Source organism: Euprymna scolopes, chromosome 9 (assembly GCF_053919585.1).
Source record: "Euprymna scolopes isolate OS-2025 chromosome 9, ASM5391958v1, whole genome shotgun sequence".
Classification (NCBI taxonomy): Eukaryota; Metazoa; Mollusca; class Cephalopoda; order Sepiida; family Sepiolidae; genus Euprymna; species Euprymna scolopes.
Genome location: NC_136490.1, coordinates 19,356,664 through 19,371,663, shown reverse-complemented (window position 1 = coordinate 19,371,663; position 15,000 = coordinate 19,356,664). Strand labels below are relative to the sequence as shown.

The 15,000-nt window shown below is 30.7% G+C and overlaps 2 protein-coding genes across 3 annotated transcripts in view; one reads left to right on the top strand and one right to left on the bottom strand.

Moving 5' to 3' along the window:
* The window catches only part of LOC145284453 (uncharacterized), a 1,345,403-nt gene extending 1,336,015 nt beyond the window's left edge, over positions 1-9,388 (bottom strand). The window contains exon 1 of the mRNA XM_080133278.1: positions 9,061-9,388. The gene's annotated coding sequence lies outside the window, so the exon portion shown is untranslated. The remainder of the gene's footprint in view (positions 1-9,060) is intronic.
* Positions 9,389-9,412: 24 nt separating this feature from the next.
* LOC145284457 (uncharacterized) overlaps positions 9,413-15,000 on the top strand; it is a 416,749-nt gene continuing 411,161 nt past the window's right edge. For both annotated transcript variants that reach the window (XM_080133284.1, XM_080133283.1), the window contains exon 1: positions 9,413-10,863. The gene's annotated coding sequence lies outside the window, so the exon portion shown is untranslated. The remainder of the gene's footprint in view (positions 10,864-15,000) is intronic.

Sequence of the window (15,000 nt, the reverse complement as noted above, 5' to 3'; positions counted from 1 at the left end):
CACTTCTAAATCTGAATCATTCTCCTTACCGTCTTTGTGAATGCTATTATTTACTCTTGCTTTGCATATAATACTAGCTATTATGCATTTATTTCTTAGTGGGCAATGAATTTTTATTCTACAATTACTTTAACTGGTAATATTAGTAACATTTATAAGTGCGATTATTACTGTTATTAATGTTAGTAATTTATATTTTGTGTGCACTTATTGTTGATTTACATAATAACTAATCTTAATAACATTATTATGAACTCACTAGGAGTAGTCACACATGCCATCATCAAAGATTTCTCTTGAGAAAAACCTGTGATGTTCTCTGGAGTTTGAGTGACAACAAGTCTCCCCAGATTTCCAGTACTCTCCATCTCTCTCGATAACCTTTGCAAAAGAATTTGCTTTATCGCAGCAGCCGCTTACCATTGATTTCTCGTTGGCAGCAACCATTGGCCTTTACTAGAATGTTATTGTTATCATTATTATTAATAATATATTTAGATAGCTTATTGTTTTTCAGCAGATGTTTATCTATTATCCCAAAATAATATGTTGCCAATTTATATTTTTACAACAATGCATGTACAGTGGCTTGAACCAGATTATATGTCGTTTTCTTTCTTTTTTTTTTTTTTTTGTACTCACAAGGAGTTCTCTCATAAGCCATGGTCAGGGATTAATCTCTTACAATATCTAATGAGGTTCACTGGAGTGTAGGTTACCTCTCCCCAGATAACTTTTTCGATATGATTTGCAAATGAATTTCCATTATTGCAACAGCCACATGCCATTGACTTCTCACGGCAATGACCATCGGTCTTCACTAGAATATGGTAGTAATTAGGCTCTCCAAGGTTCCAGTCCCCTTCGGACTCATCCAGTGGAGGTCTGGTTGTACTTTCTCCCCTCGATCTTTCCATCTTCATTGAGCGGCTATTTAGCGTGGCGTCAGTTTACCCTTTACAGGAAGGGGAGAGTGTTATTATTATTACTATTATTATTATTATTATTATTATTAGTAGTAGTAGTAGTAGTAGTAGTAGTAGTAGTAGTAGTAGTAGTAGTATTTTATTATTATTATTATTATTATTATTATTATTATTATTATTATTATTATTATTGACTGACATGGAGCTTTCACACAAGTCATCAAAGATCTGATTGGAAACCTGTGGTGTTCTCTGGAAGCTGAGTGACAAGTCTCCCCAGACATCCAGCTCCCTCCACCTCTTTCGATAGCATTTGCAAATAAAGTTTGCGTCATCGCAACAGCCACTTACCATTGATTTCTCGCTGGCAGCGGCCATTGGTCTATACTGAAATTTGAGCGGCATCTGAACTCCAATCTCTGGTCCCCCCTCGCCAATCTTTCACGAAAAACACCCGTCTAGCTGAATCCACTGCGAAAAATTTCCCCCACTCTATATCTGTGCCTAAATCAAAACGCGGATTCCATGAACAAAGCTTCTTTCTTAGAACTGCACGCCTGTGGAACTCTGTTCCGTCTGCCTGCTTCCCTCCGGACTATAACTTGGATTCCTCAAGTCCAATGTTAACAAATTCCTAATGAACCGCCCCCTTAAGTAAACACTTCATCAAATCTCCACACTAACGTAATGTACTTGAAATAACCCTTATCCCTGAGTGGCTTCCGGGCCTTGATAAGTGGTGATCATTGTGTAAAAAAAAAAGCCTCCTCAAGATTCCAGTTCTCTTCGCGGAGATCTGGTCAGCGCTTTCTCCTCTGTCTTTCCATGTTCTTTGACCCTTTCCGCCTCTTTGGTATCGCACTTTTTTTGGGAGGGGGGCGGTGGTGAGACAATGGGGGGGACACGTGATGGGGGTGTAGAACTTATTATTATTATCATTATTATTATTATTATTATCATTATTATTATTATCATTATTATTATTATTATTATTATTATTAAATATTGATTTATTATCATTATTATTATTGTTATTATTATTATTATTATTATTATTATTATCATTATCATTATTATTATTATTATTATTATTATCATTATTATTATTATTAAATATTGATTTATTATCATTATTATTATTGTTATTATTATTATTATTATTATTAAATCCTAATTTATTATAACATACGTTATTTTTTACAGCTGTTTTATATTCTTTTTGTATATATTCTTAAAAATAGGCTGTTTATTTGTTTTTAAACTGCGGGTGGATTGATAAATAGTTTGCTGATATATAATGAGCTATTTGAGGCTTGTATCTTTCATAGTTTAAAATAAAGTTAATGTATGAAAATAATTTCTTTTAGAACAATTCTTAATCTGTTAATTTGTGTTATTTATTTTCTTTTTTATCTGAACTTCTGCCGAATGTGATATGAAATATAATGAGATCATCACCGTTATAAATACTAATCTTTGCCTCGTTCATTATCGATAAAAAGATATACATTATAAGTTTCATATTAAATCTTATAATTGCGCCGTCATGCTATCCCATTACAACATTTAAACGTTGATTAATCCGCGTAAGTTTTTCCAAAGTTTTTTTTATAATTTCACTTTATATATATATATATATATATATATATATATATATATATATATATATATCTGACAGCAAGACTTTCAGGATTTGTTAACTCCATAGTAAAATTCCAGTAACCATGTCTTTATTCATTTCAAAATAGATATTTATTTCTAATTGAACCTACATGAATGCTCTGGTGATGTGAGTGTTATTATTGTTGTTGCTTTTTGTTTTCCGATTATTGTGACGTATTTATTTTGATTATTTATACTCAGAGGAAAAAGGATATATAACTCTATAAGTTTACTGTCTAAGTGTTAACTGAACGGTCATCTGAGAAATTATTTTCTAACAATGAATACAAACATGGTTATATATATATATATATATATATATATATATATATATATATATATATATATATATATATATATATACGAGTGTCTGTGCGTGTCATACATACATGTGTGTGTGCGTGGGTGTATGACTTTATATTAAAAAAACATTTACAAAAAGTCGGACCTATATGTATATATGTATATGTGTGTGGTTTATGTAATATTTGTTGCTACGCATACACATATGTATGCGTGTGATTGCCTGTGTGTAATGTACAGGTGTTTGTATTTATGATTGTATAATTCAATTTGGTATCATCCTTTGCAAGAGATATACTTTTCCAAGGAAATTATATGTGTGTGTGTGTGTGTGTGCGTGTGTGTGTGTGTGTGTGTGTGTGTGTGTGTGTGTGTGTGTGTGTGTGTGTGTGTGTGGTTGTGTGTGTGTGTATGGATAGATGCTTATATAATTTGACTTATAATAGTTGTACGTGTATTGAACACGTCTAAGGAGATACTTTTTAGTTCAATACCTTTGAACTTATTTAATATATATATATATATATATATATATATATATATATATATATACATATATAATATTAAAATATATATATATATATATATATATATATATATATATATAAGAACAAGTAGTTAATAAAACATTTTAAAAAACACTTTGAAAAAGAGTTAAAAACATATTCAATTTTGAAAAGGAATCACTAAACATGTGGATAGTCTTTAATCCGCGGAGTTTCGAAGAAAAACTTTCCTTCTCATCAGAATAGGAGCGGCTTGCAAAAGTATTGAATGAAACTACAAGTAAGTCATAGATCTTACTTGGTAACAAAAAGTGAAGCAGAGGGAATAGGGTGAAGGAAAAAGTGATTTCACATGAATGGATAGTGTGGTGAAGGGTATATATATATATATATATATATATATATATATATATATATATATATATATATATATATATATATATATATTAAAAATAATAATATGCCGCTGCACATTTGCACATTTGGGGGTACCAAAATTGGTTTAAGGGAAAATTATTCCCAATTCGCATTTAGATAAAAATTCACTTTCGTATATATAATTGAATTCATTTAAAAAGTATCGCAAAACAAAACAGAACAAAAAAAAAACAAAAAAAAAACAACAAAAAAAAACAAATAACAGCTACATAAACATTCAGTCGTGCAAGAGAGCCTAGTAGTAGGGGGGGTTATGCTTCTAATCATGGGGTGCCGATTTCGAATCTCATTAGATTCAGCCCCTCTGATGAGTCGTAGACGACGAAACACGTGTCAGTGGATAATTATATTTAAAAAATAATATATATATATATATATATATATATATATATATATATATATAAATATATAGATAGATAGATAGATAGATCGATATAATATTATATATATATATATATATATATATATATATATATATATATATATATATATATATATATATATATATATATATATAACAAATCTATTTATATTTTGACATGTCTACCTCCCTCCTTTTATATTCATATACTTTTTATTTATATTTCGCGATGGTCGCGGTTCTAAATTACCCATTTTACCAAAACGTGACCAATGAGGAACGGGTTTATCTAGTTTCTACTCTTGTAGAAAACTACATTTCTTTTTCTTTTTAATACTTTAGAAGAAAAAAAAACGGAGAAAAACAAAGACGCAATTTCTGTCATTCTAATCTTGGTTCTTAAGATTCACCACCGTTCACCAAACCCACAAGGAATACAAAATATCTCGTTTTGTTATGTCAACAATAATAATGTCCCCTAAACCATTTTTTTTGTAATTCGTTTCAATCGAAACGATGCAATATATATTCGATATCATGCGATTGTGTTTTGGAAGTTTTAGTACTTGGTATTGATTACATGTGTAACTTGCTAAGACTCCAGCAAGGTGCTCGCTGCTCGGCCATAAAGAAAACAACTTTCAACATAAGAGCTACATATTTATTTATTAAAACTGCACAGAAGGTCAGAAAAAAAACATTGGTCCGGTTTCAAGCCTAACCTTCTGTACAGTTTATATATATATATATATATATATATATATATATATATATATATATATATATATATATATATATATTTGTAAGTTTTGAAAATATATATGAAAATTCAGCTCCAATTAGCCTTAAGAATCATTACGAGTATGAAACGCGAAAAAATCTGTGCAGGCAGCTTAATTGCCATATATATTTTCAAAACTTACTACCTTGACGTATTGCGCACTGTCGAGGTAAATATTGAAAATGTTCACATAAAATTTCATGTAAATCTATAAAATAAAATGTGTGTGTGTGTGTGTGTGTGTGTGTGTGTGTGTGTGTGTGTGTGTGTGTGTGTGTGTGTGTGTGCTGGCGTGTGTGTGTGTGTGTGTGTGTGTGTGTGCTGGCGTGTGTGTGTGTGTGTGTGTGTGTGTGTGTGTGTGTGTGTGTGTGTGTGTGTGTGTGTGTGTGTGTGTGCTGGCGTGTGTGTGTGTGTGTGTGTGTGTGCTGGCGTGTGTGTGTGTGTGTGTGTGCGTGTGTCTGTGTGTGTGTGTGTGTGTGTGTGTGTGTGTGTGTGTGTGTGTGTGTGTGTGTGCTGGCGTGTGTGTGTGTGTGTGTGTGTGTGTGTGTGTGTGTGTGTGTGTGTGTGTGTGTGTGTGTGTGTGTGTGTGTGTGTGTGTGATAATTTGTCATATCTGGATCATTCCGATTACTGGTCGCATCTTGAATATTAGTCTCACAACGTTTCGGCCGATATCACCTCCGACCTTCTTCAGGTCCGTCGTGTCGAACTCAGGAATTTCAAACAGAATTCTTTCCTTAATCCACCGGGGTGGGGATAGTATGCTCTCGTTCTGTCAACCACTACGAGTAGAAGTCTTAAGGAATCCGTAATTATATTCGTAGTTGACGAATAATTATGTTTGTTCTATCCTATATGTTCCGTTGTTTTTTGTTTTATTGTAATGGTTGAGGCTAATTTAAGCTGCTGATCCGGTGCAGTTCAAGCAGGCCCACTATCCCAGGCTTTGCCTTCTCCCTTAGAGAAACGGTTAGTCTACTGCTAAACGCCTGAAGCACCTTATCGGGGAATATCGACAGTGCTGCTGCGTAGGCATTTTTTTTTTTTTTTTTTTTTTTTGCAAGCTAAAGTGATCTTCCTCTAGCTCTCTGGCTTTTCAAATCTCACTTTCTAACCAGAATGGCATATCTTTCCCCTGTGAGAGGGATAGAAATAAATTTACTTAATTCTTATTTATTTTGATGAAAAGATGTCACATTTAAAAAAAAAAATCTGATCAAAAATACGTTATATGTAATTTAATATAAATCTTATTAAATTATAGCAAATTTAATATAGATTTTATAAGGTTATAACAAATTTAATATATATATATAATTAAGTTATAATAAATTTAATGTATATGTTATTAAGCTATAATAAATTTAATATAAATGTTATTCAGTTATAATAAATTCATTACATATGTTATTAAGTTATAATAACTTAAATATATATATTATTAAGTTATAATAACTTTAAAATATATATTATTAATTATAATAAATGTATTATATATGTTATTAAGTTATAATAAATTTAATATAAATGATATCAAGTTATAATAAAGTTAATATAAATGGTATTAAGTTATAACAAATTTAATATATATATAATTAAGTTATAATAAATTTATTATATATGTTATTAAGTTAAAACACATTTTAATGTATATGTTATTAAGTTATAATAAATTTGATGTATATATTATCAAGTTATAATAAATTTAATGTATATACTATTAAGTTATAATAAATTTAATGTATATATTACTAAGTTATAATAAATTTAATATGTACGTTATCAAGTTATAATAAATTTAGTGCAAATGTTATTAAGTTATAATAAATTTAATATAAATGTTATTAAGTTATAATAAACTTAATATAAATGTTAAGAAGTTATAATAGATTTAATATATATAGTATTGAGTTATAACAAATTTAATATATATGTTATCAAGTTATAATAAATTTTATGTATATATATTATTAAGTTATAATAGATTCTATATAAATGTTTTCAAGTTATAATGAACTTAATATATATATATATATATATATATATATATATATATATATTATGAAGTTATAATAAATTTAATGTATACATTATTAAGTTATAATAAATTTAATATGCATGTTATCATGTTATAATAAATTTAATATAAATGTTATCAAGTAATAAAAATAGTTAATATTATTGTTAAGGTTTACTAAATTCAATATAAATGTTATTAAGTTATAATAAATGCAATATAAATGCTATTATGTTCTAACAAATTTAATATAAATGTAATTAAGTTATAATAAATTCAATATATATATGTATATATATTATTAAGGTTTAATAAATTTAATAGATATGTAATTAAGTTATAATAAATTTAATATATATGTTATTAAGTTATAATAACTTTAATACAAATGTTATCAAGTTATAATAAATTTTATATATATATATTATTATGGTATAATAAATTAATATAAATCTTATTAAGTTATAAATTTCATATAAATTTTATTTACTTACAACAAATTTAATATGTTATTTTGTTATAACAAATTTAATATATATGTTATCAAATTATAACAAATTTAATATAAATGCTATTAAGTTATAATAAATTTAATATAAATGGTATTAAGTTATAATAAATTTAATATAAATGTTATCAAGTTATAACAAATTTAATATAAATGTTATTAAATTATAACACATTTAATATAAAGGTTATTAAGTTATAATAAATTTAATATTAATCTTATTAAGTTATAACAAATTTAATATGTACGTTATCAAGTTGATGTAAATGTTATGAAGTTATAACAAATTTAATATAAATGTTATGAAGTTATAATAAATTTAATATAAATGTTATCAAATTATAACAAATTTAATATGAAGGTTATTAAGTTATAATAAATTTAATATAAATGTATAAGTTATAACAAATCTAATATGAAGGTTATTAAGTTATAATAAATTCAATGTAAATGTTATGAAGTTATAACAAATTTAATATAAATGTTATTAAGTTATAATAAATTTAATTTAAATATTATGAAGTTATAACAAATTTAATATAAATGTTATTAAGTTATAATAAATTTAATTTAAATATTATGAAGTTATAATACATTTAATATAAATGTTATTAAGTTATAATAAATGAAGAATCTTATTTATTTGTTTTGTTTGGCTGTTGTGTTGATAAATTTTCACATGCAAGTTTTGCTTATAACGATAAATTTAATGATTCTGTGTTCTTCATGTTAAAATTATGATAAATAAATAAGCGAGTGGTCTAGAAATAGAAAAAAAATGCTAAAGTTACTGAGTGCAAAATACTTGTCTTGTTTTACTGTCGTACTCGTTGTTTTTATTGTTGAATGTTAATGAGGATGTTAATTAATATTAATAATTACTTACACAAGTAATTTTAATAAACTCTCTTGTTTGTCTTTCTTTCTCTATACTTTGACAAAAAGCAAGCATTTTCTTTTTTAATGATAATTTTTTTTAAAATACTTAAAGTTATAACGAATAAAGAATGTTTTGTTGTTGTTGTTTTTTTTTTGTTTTTTTTTTTTGTTTTGTTTTTTTGTTAAATGCGCTTGTGTATGTGTGACTGGTGGTGGTTGTCTCACTTGTAGGCATGGTAATACATGAGAGATAAATACGTGCATAAGAAAGAAAATACAGTAATAATGAATGAAAAATGTTTTGGGGTGTTTTGTCGTCATATCCAGTGTACTTCATTGGTGGTGGTTGTGGTATTATTATTATTATTATTATTATTGTTGTTGTTGTTGTTGTTGTTGTTGTTGTCGTTGTTGTTTATGGTAATAATGTTAGTTAATAATTACTAATATTGCTACATAAGTTATTATTAATAATGAATTTGAATAGCGAGTGGAATTAAAAAGAAAGAAAAAGGAGATGAAACGAATGTGTGTGTGTGTGTGTGTGTGTGCGTGTGTGTGTGTGTGTGTGTGTGTGTGTGTGTGTGTGTGTGTGTGTGTGTGTGTGTGTGTGTGTGTGTGTGTGTGTGTGTGTGTGTGTGTGTGTGGTTAGTGAAGGGTAAAATAAAGTCTACTTTACCTGGTGGGTCATAACGTGTCCCTCGTCCAAAAAAAAAAAAAAAAAAAGGGGAAAAATAGACGTCGGTGAAGAAGATCGATTGCCTTCTTCTTCTCCGCTCTTTTCCTAAACACTTATATTTCCATTATTTGGTTTTTAAAGAAAAGGAGGAACGGTAAAGGTAAAAAAAAGAAATGGTTCCCAGCGTCTGTTTTGTTTGTTTTTTGCGATTCCATCGGATCGGAATCGGAGAAAAAGTAAGACCGAGTCTGAATGCGTCGTAGAACGACTTGAAATGCTTTGCGGTCTCACAGTGATGATGACTACGACGGCAACGGCGAGGGGCCAAGGTTCGGTCGGTGGCAGGACGGGGTGGGAGACGTTTAGGTAGACCTGGATGCTGATGATGATGACGATGATAGCGGCATATACTACTAAATAGTACAGCTTCTAATACACACCAGTAGTAGTAGTATTCGTGATAATGCGAAAGATGTCTGCAGTCGTAGTAGTAATAATAGCGTTGTTTTGGAAAGATTCGAGTGGTCATGGTCGTCATAACCGTTGGCGTGGTAGTAACAATGGACGAATTGATAGGAAAAACAGTCACACTGACGATGTAGTAACAGTAGTAGTCGTAGTAAAAACAGCTGTTGCGAAAACACGAAGTGGTATGCCCCGATGAGAGGCGGAGAGCACGGGAAATTTTGGTAGAATTTTTGTTACTCAGCCTCTAGGGAACAACACTGACCGATGACGGGTAATGACTCGTTTAAGAACTCGTGAGTAAACAAAAAAATAAAAATACAAAAATAAAATAATAATAATAATAATAATAATAATAATAATAATAATAATAATTGTAAGTTAACCCCCTTCGGCCCTTCGCCCTCACCTTTGCCCTCCCCCTTTTTTTCTATTGCACCATAAACTGGTGCCGCATCAAATAACTAAGGAGGATCAAAGAGGATAGAAAGAACGAGCAGAGAAAGCACTAACTAGACCTCCGCTAGATGAGTGCGAAGAGATTTGGACCTTGGAAAGGCTTATTTCCACCCATATCCGTTACCAATGAGATATTAATGGTAGATGGCTATTGCGATAACGCAAATTAATTAGCAAAAGTTTTCCAAAGGGGTGGAGATTACTGGAAATCTGTGGAGATTTGTTGTCACTCAGACTCCAGGGAACACCACAAGTTGTTTTAAAGAGAATTATTTGATGGTGGCTGTGTGAAAGCTGCTTGTTTTTATTATTATTATTATTATTATTATTATTATTATTATTATTATTATTATAATAATAATAATAATAATAATAATAATAATAATAATAATAACCCTCGAATACGAAAGCTAATGCACAAAACAAAAGTAAAACAAAAATAAAACACCAGATAGAACCAAAAAAACTGAAACTGCAAAATTGAAGTTAACAACCCCCTCCCCCGCAAAAAAAAAAAAAAAAAGTCTATCGACTGATACCACACCAAATAGCCCAGAAGGGTCAAAGAGGATGCAAAGACTGAAAAAAAAAAAAAAAAAAAAAAAAAAAAAGCACATCTTCACTGGATAAGTGCGAAAAGGACTGGGAGTGGGACGGGGGGCTTATTGTCACCCATCTTCATTAAAGACTAATGGTCATTGCTAACTAGAATTCAATGTCAAACGACTATTGTGGCAACACAAATTTATTTGCAAAGGTTATAGAAAGTGATGGTGAATACTGGAAATATAGAGAGACTTGCTGTTACCCAGACTCCAGGGAACACCACCGGTTGTTGGAAGAAGTAGTCGCTGATGATGGCATGTATGAAAACTCCTAGTAAGTATTAATAATGCTTATTGCTCAAATTATTTAATCGTTGTTTCTTAATTATTTTTTTTTTTTTTGTACTCATTAGGAGTTCTCACACAGGCCATCGTCAGAGACTACTTACTGACAACAACCGGTTGTGTTCCAGATGTCCAGTACTCTCCATCTTTTTCGATAACCTTTCCATATGATTTATTTCATTTGACTTATTATTGTTTGAATTATCGCAACAGCCGCTTACAATTGACTTATCTCTGACAACGACTGTTATAATTATCATTATCGTCATCGTTGTCGTCGTCGTCGTTGTTGTTGTTGTTGTTGTTGTTGACGACTTGGTATTCTCACACTAGTTGCTACTTAAAACCGGTGTTTCTCATGGAGTCTGAGTGACAGCAAGTCTCCACAGATTTTATTATTCTATTACATTATTATTGTAATCAGTGATTTTTTATTAGCAACGGTTAGTAGTTTTCCCTGGAAATTGAGTGACAATAAGTCTTCAAAATATTCCAATAACTATTGCTATTACTGTTATTATCATAAGTAGTAGTAGTAGTAGTAGTAGTAGTAGTAGTAGTAGTAGTAGTAGTAGCAGCAGCTTAATTTCTCAAATCGTTCTCTTAATTATTTATTTATTATTTACTTATAAGGAATTTTCAAACGAGACATTGTCAGTGATTCCTCACTTGCAAAAAAATCCGAGTGACAACAAGTCTCTCCAGATTTCCAGTTCTACCCATGCCTTTCAATCGCCATTAAAAATCACTTCGCGTTCTCGCAACAGCCGTTTGCCATGGAGTCCCCCTTGATTACTGTCGTTAGCATATTATTATTATTATTATTATTATTATTATTATTATTATTATTATTATTGGCTCACATGGAGCTTTCACACAAGTCAACAAACGATCTGATTGGAAACCTGTGGTATTCTCTGGAAGCTGAGTGACAACAAGTCTCCCCAGACGTCCAGCCCTCTCCACCTCCTTCGATAGCATTTGCAAATGAATTTGCATCATCGCAACAGCCGCTTACCATTGATTTCTCGCTGCCATTGGTTTATACTGGAATTTGAGTGGCACTCAGCCTCCCCAAGGTCCCAGTTCTCTTTGCGCTTGTCCAGCCGAGGTCTGGTTGGCGCTCGCTCCTCGGTCTTTCAGTTCTTATTGCCCCATCTCGGCCCTTTGGTATTTTTTTTGTGGGGGGGGGGGTCGGTGATGAAACAATGGGGGAATGCATATTATTATTATTATTATTATTATTATTATTATTATTATTATTATTCGCAGTAGCTGTTATATTATTAGTAAATGATGACATCAGCTGGTCTTAAATTAAAACAATAAATATAGCTTTTACTAATAGAAGTTCCACGAAATGAAAAGATCATGACGCGTAACATAGATAGGTTCTAGGGCAAGTAGGTAGATAATATAACTAAAATAAGTTAGGTAAGTTGGCAGTTACATCTAGAGATGTTCAAAACGTACACGAATACTTCTGTTGGCATATATAACACCCGCGACTCAAATAACATAAACTTTATTAAAAATTCGCCGAAGTTTAGACAAATCCAATGGTATTTATGCAAGTCATTCATTTATTTAGCTGTTGCTTCTATTGCTTGTGCCGCGGGATCGAATCATGTAATGTTCGAAAACAAAACTGCGTCAAGTTTGTTTTGTCAGTTACCAGTCGATAGCGTGACGTTGAAAAGTGGCTATCGATCCTGCAGATAAGAGCCAGGTATGTCCAAGGATGGAGTATTATTGCCACATCTGGGCAGGAACCGCTAGAAATACCTTATCCTGCCTTTACAGAGTTCAGAATAGACTTCGTAGCCTAGTGAGGGATACCCTTTTCTCTTCCCTGCAACCTATTTCCCACAGAAGAGACGTTGCGAGCCTGTCTCTGCTTTATCGTTATTTTCATGGCAAGTGCTCGTCTGAGCTCCAATCTATGGTCCCCATCTAGCCAAACTTTCATGAGAAACACTCGTCGAGCTGAAAACACTATCAATAGTTTCCCCTACTTTCTCTGTGCCTAGACCTAAACGTGGATTCCATGAACAAAGCTTCTTTCTAACTGCACACATGTGGAACTCTGTTCCGTTTACCTGCTTTCCAGCTGACTACAATATGGCCGTCTTCAAGTCCAACGTAAACAAGTTCTTGATGAGTCGTTCCTATTAAGTAATCCAATTTACCAAGTTTACACTTCTAACGATTACTATGATTTTGTCCTTTTGACCACTGCGCACTCCTTAATCCTTATCCTCGAGTGGCCTCTTGGCCTTGATAAGTGATGATTCCTTTGTAAAAAAAAAGAAAAAAGGTAGTACGTAGGTACGAACGTACTCACATAGCAACAACGATATTATAATAGCATGTTTAATAAACGAACTAAAAGAATACCTGTCCTAAAGAAGGTAAAATTAATTTCACGGACTGAACAATTTTGGCACCACTTTTATATTTAAAATCAAGAAGTAATTTTACTAAACCTTATGTTGAGAATCCTTATTCTAATTAGGATCAAAATCCATTACATGATTTTAATTCTAGAAAATTGTCCAGCATTTAAGGCTTAAATTTAAGGAATCTTAAGAAGAAATTGGAATTCAGGGAATCTTGCTTAATTGGTGTCTAATGACTACTGATCAAATTTAATGCAAATCTGAAATATTTTAATTTCCGACACTTCTGCATTTTAATTATTATGGACAAATTTTTGTTTTCGTTTTGGAAGAAGTTCACTCAAAAAAGGGGAAAACTATTCAAGACTATCTTAAAGTTTTTCAAAGAATTTCTCCGAAAATGTTAAAGCTTCGCGTAACTTTTTGGCAAAAGCAAACCAAATTAATATAATAGCACAAAATAAAATATTAATTCGTATTATTTGGACTACTGTTCTCATATTGAATGTCATTTTCACAACGTTTCGGTCGATGTAACCTCCTTCACATGCATCATTTCAAACTCGGGAGTGTGGACGGAAGTTTGAACGGAATCCTTTATTTACTTCACAAGAGTAATATGTTCTCGTTCAGCCAGCCATGACTAGATAGAGTAATTCGCAGTTGTATTTTTCCGTCACCCACACTGAGAATTGAACCTTCAACTTCCAGGACAATATTACTTTTACAATTGATTTTTTTTTTCAAATACTCTAATCACTGCGCCACGAATCCTTACGGACAGTTCTACTATGAATCTTTGAAAAATGACACTCAAGTTAAAAATATTAGTTTGAAGAATCCAAATAATACGAATAACCAATTCTCATCTAAAAAAATTTCAGATACAAAATATTAATCATGTGAACATTTATGAAATTAAAATAAAAGTTTTTATATTTTATAAAGGAATTAATATTTCGAAATAAATTTCAACAGACATTTTTTGTTAGTTTTTCTGAAATGAATGAAAATGGTCATTCAATGAAAATCGATGACTTTTTTAAATTTATAGCTTTTTAAATTTATAGTTTTGAACAGTCATTATTAGAAAGTGCGTGACATTTGTTTTAACGATTTTTTTATTATAACATTTCAAACTGTCGTAATAAATAAAAATAATCATTGAAATTTATAAATATTTTGGAAAAACTTAAAGATCTTCTTAATTATCTTCCCCTGTCAGAGTAGAGCTCTTCAAGAGTGAAAACAAAAAAAGCTTTCTACAAAAACTAAAATTTGCAAGTGCCGAATTTTCAAATGACGGTCAACTATATACCTACAAATCTATTCACACACACACACACACACACACACACATACACGTACCTAACTTTTTATAAATCGAAATATTTTCATAGCTATAGCTACCATAGTCATTTTTCGCTAGTAAAATCAAGTGATTTTTACTGGAGTCTGAATGACAGTAAGTCTCCCCAAATTTTTTTAGGAGTTTTTGATTCTTTATACCATCATTAAAATTCACTTAGTGTTATTGTACCAGCCGTTTACCGCTGATTTCTCAGTGATGAAAATTGAGTGAAAATAAGCCCCTCTCTTAGTTGGGTGGTAATCTTATCGGTACTCCCCCCCCAGTAAATGTCTGTGTACTTATATCTTTCTTCGATCTTTCTATCCTCCCAGAGCCTTCACGGCCACTGTCCGTGATATCAACTAATGTTGTCAAC